The 14,192-nt window shown below is 46.1% G+C and overlaps 1 protein-coding gene across 2 annotated transcripts in view; it reads right to left on the reverse strand.

The window, feature by feature from the left end:
• Positions 1-13,735, reverse strand: part of LOC132407293 (zinc finger protein 850-like) — a 28,721-nt gene extending 14,986 nt beyond the window's left edge. The window contains exons 1-2 of one of the 2 annotated variants that reach the window (XM_059993590.1): positions 13,686-13,735; positions 9,633-9,800 (exon numbers count right to left, since the gene is read on the reverse strand). The gene's annotated coding sequence lies outside the window, so the exon portion shown is untranslated. Of the gene's footprint in view, positions 1-9,632; positions 9,801-9,886; positions 9,922-13,685 lie in introns of those variants that run through there. The other variant, XM_059993591.1, reaches the window with a different exon arrangement.
• Positions 13,736-14,192: the final 457 nt, after the last annotated feature.

Genomic DNA, 14,192 nt, shown 5'->3' on the forward strand with positions numbered 1-14,192 from the left:
GCCATTGTCTCCGGAAGGCAAATTTGTGGATTGGAGACTATGCTACGTGAACGCCCTCAGTCAAAGTGGGCTGGTTGAGGGAGGGATTGCATCAACCCCAAGCTGATTGACATCTCCGACCCTGCTCGTCAGGATAAAAGAGGGTCTGTGGGAACAGCCCCTCAGATGCACCAGAAGAAACACTATCGCTCCCGTAATAGCGGGAAGCCATTTGAAGGAGGCCACCTGCGTTCAGTTCCGTTGCCTGGGACTGGTGGCTGGTACCATGGAAAACTGCTATTAGCTAACCACAGGGAAACCCACTCCCCCGACTCAAAGGATTGGCATCATAAAAGACCTGGGCAAGTTTAAACCGTCTCTCTCTTAAACCCAAAACGCTGCAGCTTGAACGAACTAACAGTGACTTTTATATTTCCATCGGACAATACATTATCCCCTAGACAACGATAGAGCTATTTCTTATTGATTATTATTATACCCGCGCTTTAGATTTAGAATTGACGATGTATATTATCTGTATGTTTGCATGAATCTTATTTTTGTGCCCCTTCATCAATAAATACTTTTAAAAATAGTACCATCAGACTGCAACGGACCTCTCTATCTTTTCTGGTAAGTGACCCAGTTACGGGGCTTCATAACAGGAGACACTAAAAATGGAGCGTGAATGGGTGGATAGACGCATCAAGCAAGAGCAGGGAAAACAACGTAAGCAAACCAAGACTGGCCTAGATAGGAGAGCAGGGCAGGAAAATCAGTCTGAAGTTCAAACTGATAAGTGAAACACGGGATCCCGAACCCATGTCAGGCATACTGACCCTGTTTGAGGACAGTGACCGTGATGAGGAGTGGGCACCCACCGTAGCACCCACCACCCAACTTACCAGGAGCCAGGTGCACCCAGTGCTCCCAAACCCCAATCCTCCCAGTACTCAGATACAGTGCCCGCTCAGGTAAAACAGTGGCGGCAGGGAAGGGGAGGTCCCTAAACCCTGAGATTCATTAAGAGAATACCGAGACAGGAAGGGAAGGATCCAACAGAACCCCAGAGTTAATGGCTCCACAAAGACACTGGCTCAATGGAAGAAGCCAGAGAGTGGTAGTGGAGGATTGCTACTCTGAGTGGAGGCCTGTGACTAGTGGTGTGCCTCAGGGATCAGTACTGGGTCCATAGTTATTTGTCATCTGTATCAATGAACTGGATGATAATGTGGCAAATTGGATCAGCAAATTTGCTGATGATACAAAGATTGGAGGTGTAATGGACAGTGAAGAAGGTTTTCAAAGCTTGCAGAGGGATTTGGACCAGTTCGAGGAACGGGCTGCAAAATGGCAGATGGAGTTTAATGCGGACAAGTGTGAGGTATTGCACTTTGGAAGGTCAAACTAAGGTAGAACATACAAGGTAAGTAGTAGGACACTGAGGAGTGCAGTAGAACAGAGGGATCTGGGAGTACAGATACATAATTCCCTAAAAGTGGCGTCATAAGTAGATAGGGTTGTAAAGAGAGCTTTTGGTACATTGGCATTTAGAAATCAAAGTATTGAGTATCAGAGTTGGAATGTAATGGTGAGGTTGTACAAGACATTGGTGAGATCGAATTTGGAGTACTGTGTGCAGTTTTGGTCACCTAATTACAGAAAGGATATTAATAACTTTGAAAGAGTGCAGAGAACGTTTATAAGGATGTTGCCGGGACTTGAGAAACTGAGTTACACAGAAAGGTTGAATAGGTTAGGACTTTATTCCCTGGAGTGTAGAAGAATGAGGGGAGATTTATGATAGGTATAGACAGAGTGAATGCTATCAGGCTTTTTACACTGAGGCCAGAGGACAAAAGAAAAACGAGAGGTCATGGGTTAAGGGTGAAAGGGGAAAAGTTTAAAGGGAACATGGGGGGGGGGCCTTCTTCACTCAGATAGTGGTGGGAGTGTGGAATGAGCTGCCAGATGAAGTGGTGAATGTAGACTCACTTTTGACATTTAAGAAAAACTTGGACAGGTATATGGATGAGAGGGGTTTGGAGTGATATGGCCCAGGTGCAGGTCAGTGGGACTCGGCAGAAAAATGGTTCGGCACAGCCAAGAAGGGCCAAAAGGCCTGTTTCTGTACTGGAATGTTCTATGTTTCTAAAAGCAATTGCCCACCCGAATGCTGCCCAATCCACGAGCAGGAGGAGGGACACCCCTCAGCGATTCCTGTGTATGCACCCTGGAAGCCTCAAAAAATGATAACGATCATGAATCAGGTCTCTGATAGAAAAGAAAAACCAGCACAGTTTGCTCAGTATGTCCGCAGTACTATACAAACGTTTAATGTGACCCTGCAAGATTTATTCGGTCTCTACTGCATGATTCTCTCAGCTGATGAGGAGTGGAAATGGAAGGCAGGATTGAGATACCAAACCTATCAGGAGTTACAGTGGGAATCCATAATGAGAATGAACAGACAGGCCAGATTATTCAAGCCTTGGAAAGGGCTCTCCAGCAACCTGTAAACATCACTGAAGTTCTTGAATGCAAACCTAAGCCTGGGGAATCGGGACCAGACTATTGGGAGCAGTTTGTGGCCTGCTACGGCAATGGGAATCCACCCCCCCCCCCCACCCCCAGTTTAAAGCCTTACCACTCCAATACTTACCAACTAAGTTATCCAATGTGATTCAAACAAATAATATGGATTGGCCTGACAATGACCGAAATCGAATGCGTCAAGCTTTGACGTATTATTGGGACCCGACTTTCAAATCCCGATCAAACCCAAAGGGAACTAACATTAAAGGTGAATATGTTCACTGGCAAAGAAGGACGCGAGCGGGCTACATCTGGGGATCTGAATGAGAACAAAAACCTACCAAGGGACAGGTGGGGACAGCAACCTGCTTAGAAATTGAAAAACAAGGATGCTTCCAACCATGAGTATCACCCCTCAGGAAGAGCCCAATGTAATATTGCAGGTTGCTGGAATTCCGGTTCCGTTTCTGATTGATATGGGGGCAACCACAACCACTGTCAATCAGGAAATGGTATCAGAAAAGGGAAAACAGCTGTCAGACAATCACTCTGTTTGGGTTTGAATGTACGTATTTAAAGCTGCAGGTGGAATTCCAGGGGAATCAGTCTGAGGTTTCCTTTACAGTCACCACCAGTCTGGGGTGTAATCTAGCAGGGAGAGACCTGCTCTGTCCGTTGGAAGTCGAGATTCTCTGCATGGACAAGGATATCACCCTGGGACTAGTTAACAACCGACATCTTCCCCAGCTACTTACACCCCCCCCCCCCCCCCCCCAGGGGTGGGCACTTAATCTGGACTCCACTGCGTTTGAACCCCTTCTGCCAGCGGCCGACCCTCATGTGACTCTGTGCTATGACCCTCCGGGGTGCTCAACTGAGGAAAGCCAGTATTATGTCCCCCTCGAGGGACAGAAGTTCCCAGTCACGGTGATTGGAGAGGTTAAAGGAGAAGAGGTCAGCACATTACTGGCCAAAGGACCTGATTTCCTTTGGTGACAGACAGGACTGGTTGTTCCTCTTACTACTGTCAGGGTTTGCCCCGGGTTCAAACCAAAGACCCTAGGGTTCTCTGCCTACTCCCTGATGAAACAAGCCTCTAGTAACGAGGGAGACTGGCAAAACTTGGTCGTGGGACAACTCCAATACTGGAAGGACTTTGAGGTGAAGATGGCACATCTGGTAAGACACCCTTTTAATATTGACCAAGATGTTGTACCCCATCTCTGGGCAATTTCAGGCCACGAGATCGGCCACACCAACTGCCCCCGTCCAGATCACTGCGGAAGAAGGACAGACTCTCCCATCCATTCCGCAATACCCCCTCAAGCTCAACGCAACTCCTTTTGTGGATCCAGCAGGAAAACAATATTCTGGCTATGTGATAGTGACGGACAGTGAAGTAATTCAGCAGGCCTCTTTTGAAGCAGCCGTCTCGTCCAGAAGGCTGAGCTATTTGCTTTGACTCGTGCCTGTATCCCAGCAACAGACTAAAGTACGAACGTTTACACAGACTCCCGTTATGCATTTGGAGTTGTACATGACTACGGGGCTCTCTGGGAACGTGGGGATTTCTGACTTCCTTTGGCCACCCCATTAGTAATGCCACCTTTGTAAACAACTTACTACTGCTCTACAGCTACCTCGAGTTTTGGCGATTATTAAATGTGCGGCCCACACGCACATGTCCGACCGGGTCACTGAAGGCAATGCTTTAGCAGATAAGACAGCAAATAGTGCAGCACAGTCCTCGGTAGTTGTAGTCCCCTCGGGTTTCCGTCAAGCAACATTCCGTGACATTCCCAGACAAGTGGGAGGTACGTACTTTTCAGGGGGAAACCTCTGAGGAGGAGTGCAAACTGTGGTCCCAAATGCGGTGCCAGAAAGTCCCCGACCTAGGTGTCTGGATCACCCCAGTGGGACAGGTTTGTGTTCCTACACAGTTTTTACTAATACTGGTCGATTATATACATAATTGTACACACCTGGGAAAGGAGGGAATGGTTGGTAACCTGCCCCCCGGGTATGACTCCCTTGACAGGTGGACCTTTCTCGTGTCTACAATTTGATTTTATTGAATTGCTTACAGTACATTGCTATAGATACTGCTTAGATATTATACATGTGTTTAGATAGATTGAAGCTATTCTAACTACCAATAAGAATGCTATGACTGTTATGAAGTTATTATTATAGGAAATAATTCCAAGGTAAAGCCTGCTGTAGATGCTGAGCTCTGACAATGGCCCACACGTTGTGGTGACAGTGAACAAAGAGGTATGTAACAAACTAGCAATCAGGCAACATTTCCACAGTGTACACCACCCACGGGCTGCTGGCTTAGTGGAAAGTGTCAATGGCACTCAGAAGAGTAAATTAGCAAAACTAACAGCCGAGACTGGACTCACTTGGATGAAGGTCCTACCGTTAGCCCTATTCCACACGAGGGTTACCCCACAGGGGAAAGCAGTGTTGTCACTAGCTGAAATCATTCATGGCCGGCCCATTTGGACACCCTGTGGACCAAGACCTTGCGTACCATTGCTCCCACAAAGTTTACCAGCAAAATTGGATATGCATCCCCTCAAGGAAGAGACCAACATTTTCCGAGCATTATATTCACAAGTTCGACAGGCTTACAAGGAAGGGAACTACTCCACAGAGAGGAGTGACTAGCCCACCATAGAACCTGGGAATTTTGTTCTGATCAAGAACTGAGATTGAGGGAAAGTTGGACCTCGGTGGAGAGGACCATATCAGGAGTTACTGACCACTCCCATGGCTGTGAACCTGAAGGGGCAATCTAGGTGGATACATCGATCAGGCGCCAAATGTGCTGAACATGTTACACAATTTCCCTCCGGATCAATAAAGTATGTGTAAAGGGGGTTTCTTACTTTTTCTTTGTTACTGTGTATGTAATCAAAATGGCTTCTTTGTTTTGTTAAAAGCAGGAATGCTTCTTTGTTGCGAGAGAGTGCTGAAACTTGTTTGGGTTAAAATTTACTGATAACGAGAATTGTATTCCTTTGTAAACCAATTGGGATTAATGTTGCTTTTTCTTCTGAGTCTGTAAGATATTGTTGGCGGGCTTTTGGGCGGAGTCGGCGCGAGGGGGAGGGAGAGCGAGGACGCGATGCTGGAAGCTGGGAGACGGAACGGACCCCGAGCGGGGATCTGAGGCCCAAGGTTGTCGGTGAGGAGAGGAGACGAAGATAGATTCATGTGCAGCGTCTGGTCGACCACCGTGGTTAGTCCCAGGCGGTGGGTCGAGGAGTTCGGAGGGGATCGAATGGTGGCCAGAAGACTTCAGTAATTGAGCTCCAACGGTTGTGCACGAAGTGGTTTGGACTTTGTTAAGTTTGGCGCCTTTTCTTTATTTTTTTTCCTTCATATATACTGTATCGTTATTAATCACTTAACATATAACATATAACAATCACAGCACGGAAACAGGCCATCTCAGCCCTCCTAGTCCGTGCCAAACTCTTAATCTCACCTTGTCCCACCTACCCGCACTCAGCCCATAACGCTCCACTCCTTTCCTGTCCATATACCTATCCAATTTTACCTTAAATGTCACAACTGAACTGTCCTCTACTACTTCTACAGGAAACTCATTCCACACAGCTGAGTAAAGAAATACCCCCTCTTGTTTCCCTTAAACTTCTGCCCCCTAACTCTCAAATCATGTCCTCTCGTTTGAATCTCCCCTACTCTCAATGGAAACAGCCTATTCACGTCAACTCTATCTATCCCTCTCAAAATTTTAAATACCTCGATCAAATCCCCCCTCAACCTTCTACGCTCCAATGAATAGAGACCTAACTTGTTCAACCTTTCTCTGTACCTTAAGTGCTGAAACCCAGGTAACATCCTAGTAAATTGTAACCTTTATAAATTGTACTCATTTAATCGCATATGGTGTACTGTCTGTTTTTCGGCGAGGCAGGGACATCACACAGCGTCCACACCAGCAGATTACCCAGTTTGGCGGGGCTGAAGGCTGCTCCCCCTAGACGAGAACAAGCTGAGCGAGTCTAAGGCGACCCAAGGGGTTACATTGTGGGGTGCTCGTCCGGGATTGATTTCTGTGGAAGCTGTGTGATCACCCTCTTTAACTTATGTCTGCAGTGAAGAGCTGGTGTGCCCTTGTGGGTGTGCGATTGCTGGTTATCGCTGCACGTGTGTTGGGTGGGGTGGCTGCTGTTGGTAGCCCAGAGGTCGTTGTTCGAGTTTGGACTAATGCTGACATAATGGTGGTGGGACCATGGGTTGTCCGTACTGTTCAGAGAGTGAGGAGTGACAGTTTGGGATGTTTCAGCAGTGTTAGGCTTGACGCGGTTGTTGGAATAATGTCCAGCCCTAAAGGGGCGGAGACGTGGGCGGAGCGGACTTCTCAGTTGTTGGGTGAGTGGCGGTGTTTGGCTGAGGGGAAGCGACAAGGATTGGTTGAAAATTTGGGTAGGCGGGCTGGTGGCGTTGTTAGAACTGTCGGGTACAATTACCTCGGAGTGACAGCTGCCAGTTATGTGAAAGTGTGGGAAAATGCGTGAGGTTCGACAGGAAGTCAAATGCCGCAGCTGGGGGGCTTATCATATCCGTGGCAGGAGATTGGTGGAAAGTTTTTAGAGTATCCCTTTTGGCTAGGGGGGCAGATAAATTGCTTGCGGTGCCAGGGAGATCTGTCAAGGGGATCAGCCCCTCTCTCAGTTGTTCAGCCGATCCGAGAGGAGGCCCAGTAGGGGAATGGCTTGGGGTCCCTGGGGGAGCACGTTCCCAGCAATGTTCCAAGGAACTCTCAAAAGGAACAAACTCTATTCCTGAAGGCTTAGAGGGACCACACACTCAGGTGTCGTTACTGATGAATGGAAGTCAAGTTAAAGCCATCCTCGGTACCGGGGCACCGGATAAGTTGCTGTACAGTTTGTTTTATAACTGTTATTGGAAGCATTTACCCTTGACAGCATTGAGGACACTGGAGATTCGGGGTACCAGTGCTGGTGATTATCCAGACAACGGTTGTTGGTCAGTGAAAATGGAGTTCTTAGAGGCAAATGTGAAGGTGACTGAGGTTCGTGAATTGTTAATGCTGATGTGTCCGGACACTGTTAAGACGGGCAGCGTTCAGGTTCTGGAGAGAACCAATATCCCTGCTGGTGCACTTGGGGGCCTGCCTGGAGGAGACGGGTGTGCGCTGTTTGGAGGCATTGTCGATGCACCCAGAGTTTCGAGCTGCTTGTGCGGATGTTTGGAGCAGCATTGGGCCGACACCGAATTCAAACAAGAGCTGGTGGTGGTACGGCCTGGGGGAAGTGTCTGAGGGTGAGACCCTCTTAGTGGACGCTGCAAAATACCACGAGGGAGGGGAGTTGACCACTGAAGACACCTTGGAAAGAGAGAGGTTGTGGCGACTGGCCCCTGAAGCCGTGGAAGACGTAGGCAGCGTGTGTGTGGATTATATTGCGCTGAAGAGGTGCACTGTCAGTGACCAGAATATGGCCCTGAGGGCCAAAGAGGCGATGGCCTGTCTGAGTGGTGCGAAGTGGTTTAAGGTGCTGGATCTGAAGAGTGGATGTTGCCAGATCCCGATGAGTGGGGCCGACAAGGAGAAGACGGCCGTTATAAATTCCCTAGGAGTCTTCCAGTCCGAAAAGATGCCACAGGGCATATCTGGAGCCCTTGCAAACTTCCTGCGGGGCAGGTGGAAGACAATAGGGGATGTGGAGGCATTTGGAGTTTTGTTGTATGTGGATGATCTGTTGGTATTTGGATTTGCCTCAGGAGAATATGAAGTGAGGCTGAGGACGTCAGGAGCGGCTGAGAACTACAAAGTGTTTTCTGGACACGTGCCAGGGCTGGCGAAGGTCACAGCTCGTGAGTGACTGTCTCTATGGAATGAAGTTTGAAATGAAGACGAAGAGACTGGAGAAAGTGACCTGGAACCATTTGGACGACTTACAAGTTGGAGAGAACAAAGAAAGTTGTCTGACTGAGGGCAACAGCAAACTGAGAACCTGGAGAGGGGAGTTTGCGGAGGTGAAGCAATTGCGGACAGATCTCAGAAGAGGGAAGCGGAAGCTTGAGGCGAACCTGAAGATGACCATCGACAGTTCAAATGAAGTGCAAAACCTGAAAGTTGATCTGGAAGAAGTCATGAGGAAGAAAAAACTGGAGAGAAGTGCTGTGAATACTGAACTGAGGCTGACCAATCTTTAACTGCTGCTTTTCAGGTCGGGGTGGAAGAAGCTATTGGAGTAACTGCTTCAAAGATTGAGATGGCCAGGACGCGCGAGTCAGAACTGCTGAGCCTATGGCAAGAGTTGCAGGGGCCAGAGAAGAAGCTGATATCTCAATTGCAGGAGGCTGACGAGATTGCAGGAGCAGTGCCACATGTTTCCGTTTGGAGAAGATCAAACAGCAGCTCGCAGAAATGAGGAAGAATACAGATTTGATGGATGATGTGCTGGATGTGTGGTACATGCTGCCTTTTGCTGATTTTCCCTCGACTGAGGAAGAGACCTTTGGACCTTCTCCCACTGAGTCAGGTGTAGTGGGGAGGGTTAGCTGTGTGCAGTGGGGGGCATGAGTGAGAGGTTGAGAGAGAAGTTGGTAGTGGGCCCAAGGTATCCCCAGTTATGTCCTAGCCTGAAGGGTTTAGATGAGGGGGTAGGGAGGTCTCAGAAGGGTTAGGGAACTCCCAGATAGTTGGCCTATGTAGCACCTGAGGAACAGAGCATGGTGTTTACTGGGAGGAGATGTCACTGCTTGAGCTTGGGTTACGGTGTGTTGGCAGGAAAGGTGGCGAGTTATTTAATAGTCATGAGGACATGACTTTTATTTGGTGGGGGGAGAGTGTAAAGGGGGTTTCTTATTTTTTCTTTGCTACTGTGTATGTAAAGAGTTTGTACATATACGGTCTCTGAGTGACTTTATCCGGATTCGACTTCCACAGAATGAGAGTGTTTTTAAAGGGCTGCGCTGCTGGAAGCACATTACCAGTGATTGTAACTGGGTCTGACAGAGGCATAAGTGGTTCTTCTGGGCACATCCCTCCAACTATTTCCTCCCTTCCTTTGTACAGGTATGTAATGTCTAAAGTTTGAGTAGATGAGACTCACCAAACTTTGTTCTGACTGAATCACTGGAAGCTCCAAGTCAGATGGGTTCTCTCCAGTTGATGCTCTCAATCCTCGGGCTGGTTCACTTGTTGCTGTTCCCTCGTCTTCAGTCATGGTTTGCTTCCAGTTGGGGCTTTTCTTCCAATAAATCTCTCACCCCAGGTCCAACTTTAACATGGAAGATAATGAAGCATATTAACAATAAAAAGGAGACCCAAACATTTCTGCTAAATGTTGCCAAGAACAAAACTCACTGAAACTTAAATGTTGAAGGCAGATATAATCATCCCAGTGAACAATCTTTTATTGTCCCTCACACGTCACAAAACGATATGGGATAAGAAGGAGCCATCATTCAGTCATGGTAAGACATAAGACACAAGAACAGAGTTAGGTGATTCGATCCATCTGGTCTGCCCAACCACTCAACCATGGCTGATTTTTATTCCAGCACAATATTCCTGCCTTCCTCCTGTTATCCTGAAGCTACTTAGCAATCATGAGTATATTAATCTCTGTCATAAATATACCCAAATGGCAGCCTCAACCAACCTCTGTGACAGCAAATTCCACAGATCAGACATCTTTTGGCCAAAAAGATTTTCTCATCTCAGTTTTAAAGGAAAGCATCTTTATTCTGAGACTCTGCTGTCAGATCACAGACTCTCCGTCTAATGGAAACATCCTCTCCATGTCCACTGTATCCAGGCTTTTCAGTATTCAGTAGGTTTACTTAACCATACAACCCTCCGCCACCCCCACCGTCCCTCTGAACTCCATTGAGCACAGGTCCAGAACCATCAAATGCTCCTCATACATAAAGCCGATCATTCCTGAGATTATTCTTGTAAATCTTGCTAGCAACAACTGTACTGAACACAAACTGGTCCCAGGATAATTTACAGAGAAAAGTTGTGGTTTCTTTACTGCTCTACTATCACAGAATGAGCCATTTCCATTTCCAGGTTAAAACAGGTCCATTTCAGGAAATATAAACCATTCCAGGGTGAATGTAATAAAAAAGAAACTGGAATTACCAGAAACACTCAGCAGGTAAGGAACAACTGTGGGGAGAGGAACAAACTTTACAATTCAGGTTAATAACATTTAGTCAGAATGACTTCTGATGATAGATGTAATAAAATTCTTAAACGGGTTAATAAATATCTTTCTGTGCTCATCATTCTCTTCTACAATTTAAAGTGGTTCATAGAGCTTACACTTCTAAACAGAAGCTCTCCAGTTTTGGTTTTGCTCTACAATTGAAAAGTTTTGGTGGGTAGTATTTCATACCTTCTCTCAACTTTTTATGGTCCAATTTGACCCAAATCCACTTACTGCCTTGTTTGGAATTATTGCAAATGAAGATGTAACTTTAAATACTCCTAAACTACAGGTCTTAGCTTTTACCTCTCTTTTAGCATGAAGAGCAATCTTGCTTAAATGGAAGGAGTCTGCCCCTCCTTCACATCTTCAATGGCTACGTGATATTATGTCGTATTTAAATTTAGAAAAGATCTGCTGCTCAGTCTTAAAATCATAACAATCTTTTTATGATATTTGAGGACCTTTCCTAAATTACTTTTCCAATTTATAAAGTTTAACAGTGCACAGACATTTATGTATATTTTTATCTTCTCTTCTTAAGTGAATATGTTTTTTTTTTCTAATTATCCATTGTCATCCATTAGCTTTTCTCTTTGGTAGTTGGTAGGGGGTAGACTTTTTTTACTGTTTTTTTTTACTGTTGTGAACACGGTACAGCCCATTTACTCACAACCTCTACCTGTGTGGATGAAATGGGAACTCATCCTCTCCTCAGATTGGCAGTCATTGCTTCCAAAGGAACTCCAGAAACAAACATCTGATCCCAGACCAGAAATGCTCGCTCAACACCTCACAAGCCCAAGTATCTCGATCCCCAGGTCCATTTTACATGGATCAAGAACTGTGATATCCCAGGACCCAACCTCAACGAGTCACACAGGCAATGGTTGGGCACCCAGTCAAAATTTCTGTTACTGTGAATAGTTAAGTGAGTAGAAGATGAACTGATCTCCAAAAGTCATAAAGTTAAAGATGAAACATTCTTTTCAACATTTTAAGCAAGATTAGTGTATTATTTTTGTTTTGTACAATTTTAGAGTGACAATAAATAAAGGAACACCATGCAAAAGTTTGGGCACCCCAAGATATTTGAGCTCTCAGATAACTTTTACCAAGGTCTCAGACCTTAATTGGCTTGTTATAATCTTCGTTAGAAAAAGCCAGGTGATGTAAATTTCAAAACTTTATAAATACCCTGACTCCTCAAACCTTGTCACAAAAATCATCAGCCATGGGCTCCTCCAAGTAGCTGCCCAGCACTCTGAAAATTAAAATAAATGATGGGCACAAAGCAGGAGAAGGCTGTAAGAAGATAGCAAAGCATTTTCATGTAGCCGTTTCCTCAGTTCGTAATGTAATTAAGAAATGGCAGTCAACAAGATGGGTGGAGATCAAGTTGAGGTCTGGAAGACCGAGAAACTTTTCACAGAGAACTGCTCATAGGATTGCTAGAAAGGCAAATCAAAACCCCAGTTTGACTGCAAAAGACTTACAGGAAGATTTAGCGGACTCCGAAGTGGTGGTGAACTGTTCTACTGTGCAGCAAATATGACCTTCATGAAGAGTCATCAGAAGAAAACCTTTCCTGCATCCTCACCACAAAATTCAGCATCAGAAGTTTGCAAAGGAACATCTAAACAAGTCTGATGCATTTTGGAAACAAGTCCTGTGGACTGAGGAAGTTAAAATAGAACTTCTTGGCCGCAAGAAGCAAAGGTACGTTTGGAGAAAAAAGGGTGCAGAATTTCACGAAAAGAACACCTCTCCAACCGTTAAGCACGGGGGCAGGGGGGTGGATTGATCAAGCTTTGGGCTTGTGTTGCAGCCAGTGGCACGGGAAACATTTCACTGGTAGAGGGAAGAAGGAATAAAAGTAAATACCACAAATTCTGGAAATAAACATCGCACCATCTGTTAAAAACAAACTAAAGATGAAAAGAAGATGGTTTCATCAACAGGATAATGATCCTAAACACACCTCAAAATCCACAATGGACTACCTCAGGAGGCACACGCTGAAGGTTTTGCTATGGCCCTCACATTCCCCTGACCTGAACATCATCGAAAATCTGTGGATAGACCTCAAAAGAGCAGTGCATGCAAGACAGCCCAAAAATTTTGACCAGAGGTACTCAAACTTTTGCATGTCACTCTATGTGATTTTCTTGCTAAATGATACTTTAAAAAGTCAGATTTCCAAATATCACTCCCCACTTGGAAATTATCCAGCAACTTTTGCGTTGCCACAATACACACAGGTAACACCAGTTTCTGTATTGTACATAAATATTTCCCCTGAACACCCCCCCCCCCTCCAGGTGGCTGACAGTGGTGAACTCGGTGTTGGCAATGCCAAAGAATATGACGGGAAAGGCAGTAGTCTGTCTCATTGGAGTCTGGCACATTTGTGATGTGATGTGATTTGTTGCCCAGGGCAAAGGTATTTGATATCAGTAGGTACCCAGACAGAATGGGTCAAAGCATGTCCTCACCGGTAGAAAACGCCAGAACAAGAGCAGGCAGAACAAACAACACACACAAAATGCTGGAGAAGCTCAGCAGGCCAGGCAGCATCGATAGAAATGAGTACTAATGCTGAGTTCCTCCGGGATTTTGTGTGTTGCTTGGATTGCCGGCAGCTGCAGATTTTCTCTTGCTGCGGTAGGAGGCAGAACAAAGGTGATTGTCTCAACAGCAGATGGAAAGATATTGTTCCCTTTCTCCGAGTTCCTGATCCCTGCATTTAGTTTTCTGGAGCTCGGCTCTGTCTGTGAGATCTATTTGCTCCCATTCCCTGATTGGCCGGAAGCTCCCCGGGGCTCGTGTACGGATCGTGGGGCTGAGAGAGAGGAAAAAGACCTGTCCTGTGCCGAGCTTGTGGGCCGCGGTGTTCGGTTTTCACAACAATTGTCACTCAATTAAAGCCCACCCAGCACCCGCTCTTACCTCCACCGGTCCTCCCGACATTTTGTGAACTGCGCGCATGCGGAGTTATCCAAGACAGGGGCAAGCTTGACGCCTGCGCATTTGATCGCAGCTGCAAGAGAGAGCGAAATTTTAAACGCAGGGCTTTATGGGTAATCACGGTACCATTAAAAGTTTCTGCAAGCACCGGTTTCATGCCCATACTTCAGTTTGTAGAAAATCAACAGCTTTTTTTTAACTCAGAAAGCGGCCCCCATAAACGATACACTCAATATCAACAAGCATTTCGTTTATTTAATGCCAACGTACAATCCTCTTACAAATGCAGATATGAAGCACAAGAGATTCTGCTGTTGCTGGAAAACAGCGACGCACACACACACAATGCTGAAGGAGCTCTGCAGTTCAGGCAGCAACTAAGCAGAGTCCAGACATGCTGAAGGGGCTCGGCCTAAATGCTGTCCATTTATTCCTCTCCACATTTGCTGCCTGATCTGCTGATTACCTGCAATGTTTTGTAGACATTAA

This window comes from Hypanus sabinus, chromosome 18, assembly GCF_030144855.1.
Source record: "Hypanus sabinus isolate sHypSab1 chromosome 18, sHypSab1.hap1, whole genome shotgun sequence".
In the NCBI taxonomy this organism is placed as follows: domain Eukaryota; kingdom Metazoa; phylum Chordata; class Chondrichthyes; order Myliobatiformes; family Dasyatidae; genus Hypanus; species Hypanus sabinus.